This window comes from Ornithorhynchus anatinus, chromosome 12, assembly GCF_004115215.2.
Source record: "Ornithorhynchus anatinus isolate Pmale09 chromosome 12, mOrnAna1.pri.v4, whole genome shotgun sequence".
Lineage (NCBI taxonomy): Eukaryota > Metazoa > Chordata > Mammalia > Monotremata > Ornithorhynchidae > Ornithorhynchus > Ornithorhynchus anatinus.
Window position 1 is genome coordinate 24,182,365 of NC_041739.1, and position 12,588 is coordinate 24,194,952.

At 37.2% G+C, this 12,588-nt stretch overlaps 1 protein-coding gene across 5 annotated transcripts in view; it reads left to right on the forward strand.

Moving 5' to 3' along the window:
• TTC29 (tetratricopeptide repeat domain 29) overlaps positions 1-12,588 on the forward strand; it is a 222,281-nt gene that overhangs the window by 74,632 nt on the left and 135,061 nt on the right. The gene's annotated exons all lie outside the window — the stretch shown is intronic.

Genomic DNA, 12,588 nt, shown 5'->3' on the forward strand with positions numbered 1-12,588 from the left:
CTTCAGCAGACTGACATATACTTGCACCGGTACCTGTGGGGGAGCCATCGGTCCAATTTCATAGTGGACACTCTGGTCTTTTCAGAATTAAAGTGGGACAGTGGGAGGGGCCATGGTCATTAAGGTTGCCTGGCCGTGTTTTGATAAGACGAGGCATCGTGTATCGGGGCGGAGGAGAGAGGGAGGCATTTCAAACAGTAGCAGTGACGGCTTGGCTCTGGCCCACCCCACAGCCCAGCGAGGAGCGGGGGAGTCCGGCCGATCCCTTGGCCGGCAGCCACCTCCTGCCGACTGCCCCTGTCCCACATGGGACTCAAAGTCTCAGAAGGAGGAAGTAGGATTGAATCCCCATTTTACAGATTAGGTAATTGAGGCACTGTTAGTGCTTGCCAAAGTCACACAGCAGGAAGTAGCAGAGCTGGGATTAAAAGCAGGTCCTCCGACTCCTAGTCCTGTGCTTTTTCCACTAGTCCACTACTGCTTCCCATTCTTCTGAAGCTGGCACACCATGTGCCAGTAGACCACCGGATCACCGATAACAACTACTTGTAAAGTTAGCTGCTTTCACCCATGCAGAAAACTATCCCTCCACCTTGACATTCTGTCCAAACACTGTCAGTAAAATATACCCCTTCTCTGCCCCTTCCTACTTGGGTTGAGATGAAGCAGTCGACAAGTCTTGGCTGAAGTTTGGCTCACGGCTTTAGTCAGCTTTTCGAGGAGTTTGAGATCCCTGCACGGTTAACCAAAGAGGTTGTGCAACTGAGAAGGCAACTTAATTTAGAAATGGATGATGCAGTTGTTGAAGAGTTAAATCGCACCACTCAGAGGAATCGCTGCCCAGAAAGGACCATATCAAGAACTTCGACCGTTCACTGCGTTGTAAGATGCTGAAACAGGTGAAACAGTTAATGTTTTCTTCACCATCAGCTAAAATCTTGGGATTAAAAAGCCTTTTCACTTTGAAAGAAAGCAGACAAATTTATAAATATGATGAATGCTTAGAGGTGTTTGAAAGGACTTACCATGCTACAAAGTGCTTTATGTAGGAAATAAGCCAGCGGTTGCTCAAGCCGCATTAGATAAAGTCTTCTCTGAAGTTGAAAAATCATTCACAGCCAGCAAAACAAGCTCTTACTTCTATAGCTCTTTGCAAAGTCTCTTAAACAAATTGCCATTTCTCATTCGTTTAATATTGTGGAATTATGCTTTGAAGTACTTTAAAGATTAAACAATTGTTTAGTATAGTTATCATTGTATCGTATTAGTTTTCCAGAATGAAGCAGATCCTAATTTTAACATGCAAATCTGTGTGAAATCATATCCCATGATGATCCAGCCACATTTTCAAGGAACAAAAATTAGATCTCCTGAGACATACTTGTTCATGCTTCTGATGGACAATTCTAAATGCAGTATCCATTCAATAGTATTTATTGAGCACTTACTATGTGCAGAGCACTGTACTAAGCGCTTGGAATGTACAAGTCGGCAACAGATAGAGACAGTCCCTGCCGTTTGATGGGCTTACGGTCTAATCGACCATGAGTGACTATACTAGTAAAAGTATCAATCAAACAATAATATCTGAACAGCTACTATGTATAGAACACTGTGCTACTGCTTGGAAGGGTAAAATACTACACAATTGTTAGACACGTTCCCTGACCACAAAGAGCTAATAATATTTGAGTGACCACTGAGTGCAATACATTCTACTAAGCACTTAAAAACTGTTAAAGAGAGAAATGGTGTGTTCCCTGTCCACCAAGGGGTTACGTTCTAGAGGAGGAGCAAGTGCATATTTATCAGTCATTGCATGTATAGTGTGTTCCCTCCTACTTAAACTGTGAGACCCATTTGGGACAGGGAATGTGTCCTACCTGATTAACTCGTGTCTGCCATAGTGCAGAGATCAGTGCTTGACACAAAGTAAGTACTTAACAATCAATTATCATGATTGCAATTGATTAACATATACAAAAGGACTGAATACTGATATTGGTTTATATGACTTGAGATGCCGGGAATTAATAAACATAAAACTGTGGTATTTGTTAAGTGCTTACTATGTGCAAAGCACCGTTCTAACCGCTGGGGCATACAAGGTGATCAGGTTCTCCCACATGGGGCTCACAGTTTTAATCCCCATTTGACAGATGAGGTAACTGAGGCACAGAGAAGTTGTGACTTGCCCAAGGTCACACAGCTGACCAGCGGCAGAGCTGGGATTAGAACCTGTGACCTCTGATTCCCAAGCCCGTGCTCTTTCCACTGAGCCACGCTGCTTCTCTAAGACTTGCTGAAGGATGTAGGGTTTTCCAAAGTCACTGAATAAGGGAAGAGCTGTGGCTTGTCAGGTCAGGGGAGGGTGGGAGGGAGTTCTAGGCCAGGGGAACAGCATTGGTAATGCGGTGAAGGCAGGAGAGGCGAAAGTGAGATACAGTTAAGAGGTGAGCTTGAAAGAAACAAAGAGCGAACTGGGGACTAGAGGGAGAAAAAGCTAATGTGTAAAATAGGATGAGTTGTCAGGAATGTCACCAGCTTTTTCCCCACTTGTTTTTGACAGTGGCAATAGAATATTTGCATTTCTTGGCATTGATCCAAATATTTAGCATGTCCCATCCAACATCCCTGACCTTTCCCTTTTTGCACCCAGCTTCTCATTATGAATTTTCCTTGATTTTTATCTAAATGCATTTTGAACCTGTAGCTAATCTTTGCCTTTAGCGCTTTCTCTTATAAATATAAGTGCTGTGTGAATAAATGTTCTCTTTTATGTGGTTTTGAACGCTCACTTCTACCCCAACCTTCTTTTATTTTTTTAGTTCAAATTATGTCTCCTCAAAACATAGATTTTGTTTTCCTAGCCCCAGAGCTCCTTGTAACTCTTCTCTATTTTGCCACTAATATCGCTTATTTCCACTTACTGCTTTTTTCTTTCCTACCACCTGCCCTCCCATATCCGAGACTGAACTGATAGAAGCAGCCCCTGGGGATGAAAAGAAGGATGAAGAGAGAGATCTGGGACTGCTAAAGTGCAAAGCCATCTGCTCATTTCCTTTCCCTCCCTCCCACCCACTCCCCCCTCAGGCTCCAGTCCACGAAGGAGCGCTAGCTCTTACTGCTTCCACTTCATATTATCCCCCCATCCCTGACATCCCATGACGCTTTTGCAGGGAGTTCGTGGGTCTAGGTGCTGTACAGTTTAAAATAAAACTGGAAATATAAAAATGATTTTTTTTACCCAAAATTTAAAAAACCTCATTAATTTCCCTTCAAATTGTAGGGTTTTTTCCCTCCCAAATCTAAGCTTTACCAATAGCCAATCTTCTTTATTCCCCAACAGAATCATTTCTATTCACCATCTATAAGTGATTTCTTTCATACTTCTCTCCCTTTCACATATCTTATGGCCACCCCTATGCCAGAAATGGGGATGGAAATCTGCCCTTGAAGAATACTGTTCTTCATATTTTCATTGTAGCTGTTTTTGTAGATGGGTGGAGCTTATGACATTCAAATAGAGAACAACTCTGTGTTCCTTCCAGATGGACCTTTTCAGGAAAGCAGGACAAGGCAGTGAAATAAAGGACATTGGTCTGACACAGGGGTTTCAGTGACAAGCTGCTTTCAATGGACAGGTTATCCATTGATCTTGACCAGTGATCAAGAGTCCTAGAAAGATCTAACCAACTCTTTACCATTGGCTTTAAGGCACTTGATTAGCTTGCCCCTTCTAACTTATCTCTCTGATCTCCTACTACAGCGAAGCCCTCAAACATTGATCCTCCAGCACCAGCTTACTCACCGTACCCCAATCACGTCTATTTCTCTGCCTATTCCTTTCTCATGGTCCTCCCCCTAGCCTGGAACTCTCTTCCATGTATGCCAGACCACCACTCTCCCTACTTTCAAAGCATTATTGTGGTCACATCTCCTCTAAGAGGCCTTCCCCGATAAGCCCTCTTTTTCCTGGTTCTTCCTCCCTTCTATGGTGTCTGTGCTCTTGGATCTGTATCGTTTAGGCATTAGATTCTCGCCCCATCCTCAATCCCACAGCACTTATGTACATTTCTTTAAATCACATATTATAAATTATATGAATGCCTAAATCCCACACCAGGCTATAAACTCATGGGCAGGGAAGTTGTCTACCAACTCTACTGAATTGTATTCTCCTAAGCTTGTAATAATAATAATGTTGGTATTTTTTAAGTGCTTACTAAGTGCACTGTTCTAAGCACTGGGGTAGGTACAGGGTAATCAGGTTGTCCCACGTGAGGCTCACGGTTAATCCCCATTTTACAGATGAGGTAACTGAGGCACAGAGAAGTGAAGTGACTTGCCCACAGTCATACAGCTGACAAGTGGCAGAGCTGGGATTCAAACCTATGACCTCTGACTCCCAAGCAGTACAGTGCTCTGTACACAGTAAGCACTCAAATGCCAATTGCTAGTTGACTGCTCTCAAATGTCATAAATTCAGAACAAATTGAAGTGCTCCTACTTGTAAAACACATTAAGTTCTTGCAGAACCCCATATTGTTCATATACAGCATGAACACCCATGTAGCACTAACCCCATGTATGTCCAGAGCTTACTTCTGATACCACAACTCATCCTATCCAAACACATGCAGTATCCAAAGAACATTCCCTCATTTTGAGGTCTTCCAACTGAAATGTTGAGTGAAAACACGGGTTCTGGCAGAAGTGAGTCTATTTCTTTACCAAGTGTATTTTCAGTGTCTGGAATTTGAAATTCGACGATTTCATCAGTCATCAAAAATCATGCTTCTTCCGTATGCGATGCTGTATTAAGTGGTGGACAAAACTAATTACTGGTCTTGGCCCCTTGAATTGTACATTTTAAAATAATTTTTCTCTCCATCTAGTCAGATATAACTTCATTTGTTCACCACTTGAATCTTATATCATTCATTTTAAAACAATCTAAGGAAGAAAATATGAGTAAAACTTTTAATCAATAATTCCCTGCTGATAGTCTACTGCTTTTGAAAAGGAAAATGGCATGTGGAAAGAGTAATGCCATTTAAAATTTTTTTATTATTTTAAGTGGAACACAGTAACTTTTTTCCATAAAAAAAGTCAGCTTTTTAAGTCTGACCTCACTTGACTGAGATGCAAATGGGAGAATAAGATTTCTCAACAAAACTCGTTTCCGAGACCAGAACTAGAAATCTCTAAACTGCCTGCCCTAATTTATATTCAGTGCTTCTCAGTTTTCTATTGAAAATGAAATTTGAGAAATTAATCTGTTCATATTGTCCATAAAAATAGATCTCTTAAATCATACATAGAAGGGTAAAATTAGATCACATTTTTAAAGAATAGAAGTGTTGGAATAGAATGTAGAGTGGTTATGTGGTTTACTTTTTCTAAAGAAACTTCTCTGTGCATTTGTGTAATAGAAAAGGTTTTTCATCAAAAGGATAGAGAAAGTTCTAATCAACTTTTGTACATTATATAGAACTTCATTTTATAAACTCTGCAAAAGAAAGTTTCATATTTAATGGAAAATCATGAATTATTCCATTTATTATCTACTTCCTCCTTTCAAAGACATGATCTGGATAAAAGGCGGGGTGAATAATTTCAAAAAATACAATACATATTTAATGGGAAGGTGCAAACTCGAGATTCTCATGACTATTATCCAGTGTAGAGGAAACAGAATTTTACTTGCTAACCTTATCAAACTCATACAAAGATAAAATACATGGCATATTTTAATAAAAAATAACACTGGACTAGTTTTCCTTTTAGTCTAACTTGTTGTTTTTACTAAGGTTGGTCTTTATGTTCTTGAGTTTCCATTTCTCTGTAAAAATTCAGCAATTCCTAGGATCACTGTAGGAAGTTTCAAGATAAATCCAAAAGGATGAAAAATTTCAAAAGATCAGAATGCAAGACAAATGTACTTTTTCTCTATAATTTAAAAATTATAATAATTATTTTATTCAACTCTGAGTGTGATAAGAATTTTTATATGCAAGATTCAGAAATGTTCTATTTTGATAAGCACATCTGATTTCAAAATGCTGTTATGCCAGGTAAAAATTACATGACTTTATGTAAGTGAATGCTAATATATCTTCAGTAAAATTCTACTTAGCGAAGTATTGCATGCCCCTCCCCCCACACACACACTTGAGAAGAAAAAATATTCCAAGTGACTGATACATGTTTCTGTGGACAGTGTTCGTTTTCTTATTCTTTTACCTTTAGTCACTGATGTGGCAATATATTCTTGTTGGTTTTTTTTCTGCTCATTATACGATGTAATCGTAATCGAGGCCATTTGAAAACTGATAGATTTTAATTTTTGTAACAGGTTTTTCCCATTGTTAATTGCCAAGATGTCTTGAAATATAAAATAAATAATTAAATATGACAAGAATCTGTCAGGGTTTTGCACTTGATTGCAAAATTCAGCATTATTCCGTTAGGAAATGTGGCATTTTCTTTTTGTGTCCATTGTGATATCAAAAGTATTATGTTTTCATAATATCAGAAGCACTCCATTAGGTATTGAAAAATCGTCATTTCATGAATATCTTAAATGTCCTATTCACTTTATGCATGATATTTCAGTGGGACTCCAAATAACTATTAGAGTATATGTGCAAATCTCTTCATGCATGGGTTCTTAGATGGTAAGGTTATTCACTAAAATGCCTTAGAATTTTTTTTTAACCTTGATTGGGCCAGTTAGATTAAATGAATGTTTTTCATCCCTGAACCATTGCTCTAATAGTCTGAATTGTGGGATAAGGGACTAGATAAATATATTAATAATTTATCGCTATTCTACCTCATAAGTCAAAATGTATGTTATGTGTGGCTCATTACTTATTAATGATATTTTCTAAAATTTCAAGTATGTTCCTTGATGGAAACCTCAAGTGATTTTCATTAGTACACAATTATTTACTTATTAATTAATCAATTAACTTGATGATGCTAAAGAGAAACAGGTATTTTAAACCTAAATTGATGGTTTCAGTTCTTTGAGGGGTGCTAAAGGACCCTCGTTCACTTTCTGGAATCAAAAATATCAAGAATAAATACTCTGTTACATGCAGTTCGAAGCCTTTCTACTTGACAGTTCTGAAAGAAGCAAGACAATGTCCCAGATTTTAAACTTGAAACAATGAGTTCCAAAGTTGTTATCTATGCTAATTTTTGGAAGCTAAGAAATAAATAATCCATGCACTTTGTACAAAAAGTTATTTGAAAGAGATGCAACTAGTGGTAATATCTTTTTCATAGAACTCTGCCTGTATCATAAAAATGAATGATTTTTTTGGCTGCAAACCTAAGGCATTTGTTACACTTCTAAAGCAATTTATTAACTTGCTGTAGAAGAGTGTTATGCACTGTTTGGATTCAGTCATTCAATCAATTGTATTTATTGAGCACTTACTGTGTGCAGAGCACTGTGCTAAGTGCTTGAGAGAGTACAAAATAACAGACACATTCACCGCCCATATATATACACATATACTGCATATGAAATAAATAATATGAACTATCTTTCAAAATTATTATTATCAAAGTAATAAAAACAGTAAAGGGAAGATTTTCTGTTTTAGTCTGGGGATATTACCAAAGGGCAGTTTTCATTGTAATTATATAAGCTTTTAAAATTTAAAGGACTGTTTTCATGATGATTTCTTGTTTTCATCATTTATGACTTAAATTACTGATTTTTTGATAAGTATTTATAGCTGTACAGTTGATAGTTTATATAAATATAGTTGTTTACTCTTCAAGGGCAGCCTTCAAGATCTTAAAGAAAATATAAGTTTTGAAATACAAGAAATGCAAGGATTTTTCATGAGTTCACTGCAGTTTTTATTTTGATGATTAGGATTCAACATCTTTTATAAAGGTTCTGTTTTAGTAGCAAATGTATTATTCCTACATGTCAATATGGTATTTTTTAAACACAATTGCTTTAATTAAAAAATGACTATCAGTTACAGCTGATCTAAATGATGAATTTAATACAGAACTGTTTTTAAATTACCAAATTCTTATCAAAATTCAGAGAAGAAATGATCCACCAAATATACTAGTGAGTGAAAATCAGAACTGCTTCATTTAGAGGAAAAGTTAGAATTTGAGTGTCCTCAGATCTTACTGTTTTTCAGTTATGAATCATAATCAGAAATAATAGATTTACTAATTTTGTAGTCTATATAGATTAGACTAGTCTGATCTAGACTGTTATCTTTGTTTTGTTTTTATGAAATATATAGAATTAATTTCTGAAAGTCTAAATGAAGTGTTAGTATTTATGGATCCCCCCTACCCTAGAACTGGTCTATGTCCTAATAACAGTAGTTATTTTAGCTGAGATTTTAAACTTGACACTTTAAGTTTAAATTTAAACTAATACTAAATTTGGCAAATTCCTTGGAGTGGGATTATGTGACTCTAAGTTAACTTTGCAAACATCAATTCTGGTTTCTAGTTTGATATCTTTACTTCTTCACACAACACCTATAAATCTGAATTTAAAAAAACATCCTAAGAAAAGCAAATCAAACCGATTATTTCCTGCTACTGTTTGTTACCTAAATAAAAGGACTGTTAATGTTGAGAAGTTTTTTCTGAAAAAGTGAAAGCAGTATCAGTCTGATTTAAAGTAAATCAAACTAAATTCTACTGACCTATGAAGTCAGTGTTTGAAATCTGGTGAATGACATTATTTTATTTTCTGTTGAAGGACCAGTGACATTTTTGCCAAAGGACTGGTGACTAGGATTTCTTTGGTCCTTCGGAAGAGTAAAATTGGGATGGGTTAGGGAGAAAAAAAGTTTATATATTCCCTTTTTAATTAAAAGGATCTATTAAAGCACAATTCATAAATGTTATTTTTAATTTATACTTAGGATTTGTTCCCAGTAGAAATATAGAAGGGTCAACTATACATTAGTTGAAGTATTATGTTTTTCTCAAATGGCATCTTTCACATTAGCAACTGTCCTGCCGCAAAACAGTTCTCACCTCAGCCTCCAAATCACAAGTATATGCTAGTGATTTTTCTAAGAGATCTCTCTGAATAGTTTTTCCTTCTGCGGGAATCTTCTTATAGTATTTGTAGTCCAAAGGTTGAGTAACTAATGGCAAGAGAATTGATCTGATTAATGTGATCTGACTGCAATTTTACTAGATTTCCAGTAGATGCCCCCAGAGACCATTCAACATTTTGAAAATTCTAATCCCAAATAATTCTAGAATTTAGATTCTTTTCTAGGAAACCTTTATTATTATGTTTTTGATGCCCTTGGAAAATAGCTTACTAATCCTATTAGAGTATAGTTATGTAGCAGGAAAAGGGTCTGATAATGTTTGTAATTCGTCTCATAAGTAATCATCAAGAATAAGGCTTAATTGCTGAGACACCATAAAGTAAGAATATGATTTGATAATTCTTTAGTACTTTTCTAGCTACTAGGAACCTTTTGGTTAGGGAATACACTTATTTTAAAAATAAGTCTTAGTTTTCTCCTTCATTTTTTCCCCATATGCGACAATATTCCAAACATTATACATTTTTGAGAGAAAATATCAGTAAACTCTATTTTGACTTAGTTTCACAAGAAAATTACCTCAACTTTACTACTCTTCTCATGGAATCATCTGCTATTCGACAATGTAGGTGTAAGAAAAGGGACTGACTTTTTGTCACTGAAGTTAATATAACTGAAGCTATTTAAGTATTAATTTAAGAGTCAAAGTAATTATCCCTTAGGTGATTCTAATAGCATTTATTCCTACAATATGAATCTAAGACTGTTATAACTCGTGCACAGATAAGCCACTTGTGACTTATATATTAGCATAATGATATAAGAGTATTATATTACCAAGATTCGGTGATTAGGTATTTATTTTTTAGTGTGCAATTTTGTCAGATAAAACACGTTTTATGTGCTATATTTGTTTTAGCTGCCTTTGAACTGTTATTACTGAATATGGATTTATTGATCACTAGCTTCCCATGTGAAGAATTATACTTCGTGTCTTAGAATCATCTCATGGCTGAATAATGGACTACTGTAATCTTTCTGGTTGTGTGCCAAGTTCGCTATTTAGGATTGTCAATTACCAGAGCTAGATGAACCAAATTTCCTTCCTTCCTCCTCCATCAACCTATCGTTTCTCTCCACCATTCTTTTTTCTCCTACTGCCACCCCCCTGGACCTCCCACCAACTCCCTTACCTGGGCATTACTGCCCCAGGGGTAATGACCAGAGAAGAGCATTGTTAAAAGAGGCAAATGCCCTTCTTTAATAATAATAATAATGTTGGTATATGTTAAGTCTTACTATGTGCCAAGCACCATTCTAAGCGCTGGAGTAGATACAAGGTAATCAGGTTGTCCCTTTGTACACAAATCAGTGATGGGAGGCCCCCTGGCTCCCAAGCTACTGTGAATAATAATAATAATAATGGTATTTGTTAAGCGCTTGCTATGTGCCAAGCACTGTCCTAAGCACTGGGGTAGATACAAGGTTATCAGGTTGTCCCACGTGGGGCTCACAGTCTTAATCCTCATTTTACAGATGAGGGAACTGAGGCCCAGAGAAGTTAAGTGACTTGCCCAAAGTCACACAGCTGACATGTGAGGGAGCTGGAATTAGAACCCATGACTTCTGACTCCCAAGCCCGGGCTCTTACCACTAAGCCATGCTGCTTCTTTTCTCTTGTTCCCTCCCACCCCCAACTCCCAGTGGTGCTACTCTGGATAAGACATAGCAGTCAATAGTTTGGGGACCCTTTTGGAACAAAAATCACTCCCTGTATAAATGGAATTAATAAGCCGTAATTAACTTTACATTCCAATCGCTTTCCTTCTAGTTAAGAAAGATTCTAAATAAAGTAAGAAGAGCTCTTAAAAATCTTACCACCTTGTGACAAGTTAGAAAAGAAGTATATAGGTTGTAATCTCCCCATTAAATTGTAAACTTCTGAAACCAGGTTCCCAGCTTTTTGCTTCTGTTGCAGTCTCCAATCAATTCAGTGCTCTGCTCCTGGTAGGCAATCAATTCAAGCTATAGAATGACTGGCTGAAGTGGTATGTTTCACCCGAGTCCATGAATATGCAACAACTTTAAGTACTCACTCTCCAACACATAAGAAAGTACATTTATGTAACTAAATATTGTATTTAATTTTCCACTTCTATCATGTGCTATGAACTCAGTTCTTTCCCAACGGTGTTAGAGAGAACACCGTTGAACAATATGTGTCTATGACGATAAATGTCCCCGTTTTAGAGGGAAATTGACTATATATTTGTCCATGCCAATATTGTCTTTGAGTATAACCTCCTAAAATGGTGAGGTTGGGGTCCGCTTAATCTGATTGGGAAACAGCCTAGCTCAAGATCATATGTATGGAATTATGGTGATCAAATTAAATCCATTCAGATAGATCTATGTGAATCGTATGTTTTAAAATCCAAGCATCTTATTAGGGTGAAGCTCAATATGGTTAATGACTTGGCTGTAACCCAAGAGATAGTAGCATGTGTGGGGATGTTTTTATAGGAGTGGCTGTGGCAAAAATGCAGAGAACTTTAAAAGTGCTCTGTCATGCTATGTTGAAAATATGTAACACTTTTCCAGTTCTTGTCTGTATCTCGACTTTTGTGGGCCCTTCCCTATCCCCACGTATCCAGGAGGAGCATTGGTCTTCCTTCCCACTCCCAAATGCTCAAGCAGCTTGACTGAGCTACTAGTCCCCATCCCGGATGGTTTAGAGTTACTTCACTCCAAAGAACAGCATGTTGGCAGATATGCCAAAGCATTGCTCCCAAGAGGGAGGCAATAATGATCCCCCCGCCTCACCACTGAACTCCACTGTATTACATAGTTGTCTCTTCTTTTTCTCTTGGAGGAAGTACAGGTTGCTGCTGAGTAATCTCCCCTCCTGCCAGGCCTGTATTTGATGGGGAGGGAGAATGGGGTTGCCCAAAGAATGACCTAAATCTGTTCAGCGCAGCTGATACCCTCCCTCTCACAAAAGGGAAAAAAAGGGCCAGACACAAATGCAAAGGAGTTTAGGGAATTAAAGATGCCAAAAGAAAATTCAGTATATGCATAGGGCCATCAGTTTAAGTGGGGAGCAGAGAACATTTGGGTCCAGGTTCTTTCATGGAATTTAAATTAAAATGTATTCATAACATAAAATAAGTAAACAAGTGGGGGTGAAAACATTTTTAAAAATCATTATTTAAAGTCTGTAACTGGTTGCCCCCGTGGCTTATTAAGGCTGTGTCTCTGTTTGCCAGAAGGCCTCATTAGCTCAATGATGTCTGTTGACATTTTGTCACATTTTATTCTCGCTCGCTCTCACTTTCTCTCTCTCTCATATTTCAGATAAATGGGTTGTATTTTAAGTCAAAATGTGAAATGGTTGTTTCCATATGCAAAAATAGTGAAAAACTTTGTTAAAAATAGATTTATTACCTTAATTTGTTTGAATTACGCAGTATGCATTTTCTGAGCTTGAAGTTCCCCTAAATTGATCAGCTATAATTCTGACTCC